Source organism: Gossypium arboreum, chromosome 2, assembly GCF_025698485.1.
Source record: "Gossypium arboreum isolate Shixiya-1 chromosome 2, ASM2569848v2, whole genome shotgun sequence".
In the NCBI taxonomy this organism is placed as follows: Eukaryota; Viridiplantae; Streptophyta; class Magnoliopsida; order Malvales; family Malvaceae; genus Gossypium; species Gossypium arboreum.
In genome coordinates, this window is record NC_069071.1 from 56,339,926 (window position 1) to 56,341,998 (window position 2,073).

The following is a 2,073-nucleotide window of genomic DNA, read 5'->3' on the forward strand; positions in this document are numbered from 1 at the left end:
TAAATGTAACCGAGTTTTGGGCTTTGTAAATGGACTTTATTATTTGATAAATTTTTTCATTTATTTCATTTATTTATTTTACAGGCCCGGGTAAATTTGGGCTATTACAACTGTTTTAGTGCAATATAATGATAACTATCATAGTTCACTTTCAACTAATCATGAACTCACCATTTCATGAATTCCATGTTCAAATGTACAATATAAGTTAACATGATATTGCAACAAAATTCATAATCATAATTCATACATCTTAGTTCAACGATGTCTCAACATTTCAAAGTCTCAATAATCATAAGCTTAGTATACATACCTGTACCACTCGTAGTATAGTATACAACCATACCTTTCGTAACATGTCCTCTTCGGGACTTTTCTTACATCATTCATTGTATTACCCGTTGAACACTCAGAATACTATTGGATACGCAGAACACTTGCACATAAGTGTCACATACACATACATAGCCAAAGCTACCTCATAACATGTAACACTCGCAATGAAGCTACTCACGGGCTTGCTCATAAAAGCTATCGGTCAGGGTGTAGCTACACGGGCTACTCACACAAGCTGTCAGGTATCTGACCAACTCAAGGATTACCTATCCACTGGTAGGACACACAAGACCATTGCCTGGAACCCAATTACATGTAACGCATCCATAATGAACTCGGACCAACTCAACGAGCTTGGATGTCACATGTATCTATCCATTATGAACTCGAACCAACTTAACGAGCTCGGATGCTTCACTTATATCACGAACTTGGACCAACTCAACAAGTTCAGATTTCTCACATATATCACAAACTCGGACCAACTCAATGAGCTCAGATGTTCTCATCCATAATGAACTCGGACCAACTCAACGAGTTCGGATACTTCACATATATCACGAACTTGGACCAACTCAACAAGTTCAGATGCCTCACATATATCACATAATATCAAAACATTAAAAACATGCTACAATACCACTTTATTTGCATATGCACTTACCATCATTCATCACAACTAAATTAACATACCAATTTAGAATTTATCCATAAATAACAATAACATTAACAACATGCTTATTTCATCATATGAACTTACCTCTAATGCAATCTTGGCTAATTACTCCATTTTAGTCCATAACCTCGTACTTTCCAATTTAAGCTCAAATCTCGATTTTCTTGATTTGCAAGGGTGAAGAGTGGCTGATATTTTGAGCTTTCAAAACCCCCTCTTTTTTGGTATTTTGGGTGGGGAGGAAGAAAGATGAAAAGATGATAACTTTTGTCTTATTTTATTTTATTTCTAGTCAAAATTAAGTTACCAACTTCACCTAATTTGACTTTTCTACTTTCTTTGTCTCTATGCCCGGCCAACCCTTTCTTAAGGGTCTATTTTCTTTTTAAAGACGAAAATTTTGGTTCTCTAGCTATTTAACATATTTGGCTAGCAAATCACAACTTTTGCCCTTTATGCGATTTAGTCTTTTTTTCAATTAAGCTCATAAACACTAAAATTAATTCACCAAAACTTACATGCACTTATATAATCATGTTATAATACCCAAAATAATATTAAAATAATTTCTTGACTTCGAATTTTTGGTAACGAAATCACTATTCTGACTAGGCCCAAAATCAGGCTGTTACAGGTTGAATTAATGCATTTGATAATTTGTTTTGCGTGCCGTGAATTGGTAATTAATGGGTATTGTGAAAATAGTAGGTGATGTCATGACGACAGACCCTCAATGTCGCAACGTAAAATTAACAAAGAGTGGCATTGCAACCTTAGACTTTTAATGTTGTGATGACACTCACTGTTTTAACAAGGCCGTGATATGATACCCTCAACGTCACGATTCCAATTCGATAATTTTGAAAACATTTCATTTTAGTCTTCTAACGACCTTAGATTATAAAAAGAGATTTTGTAAGCTCGTTTAGATTACAAGAATTTAATTTTATGTATGATGATATAAAAAAGGATAAATATCAAAATTATTAATGAACTTTAATGTAATGTGCAATGTCATACATGAATTTTAATTTTGTGCTATTTTATATATGAAATTTTAA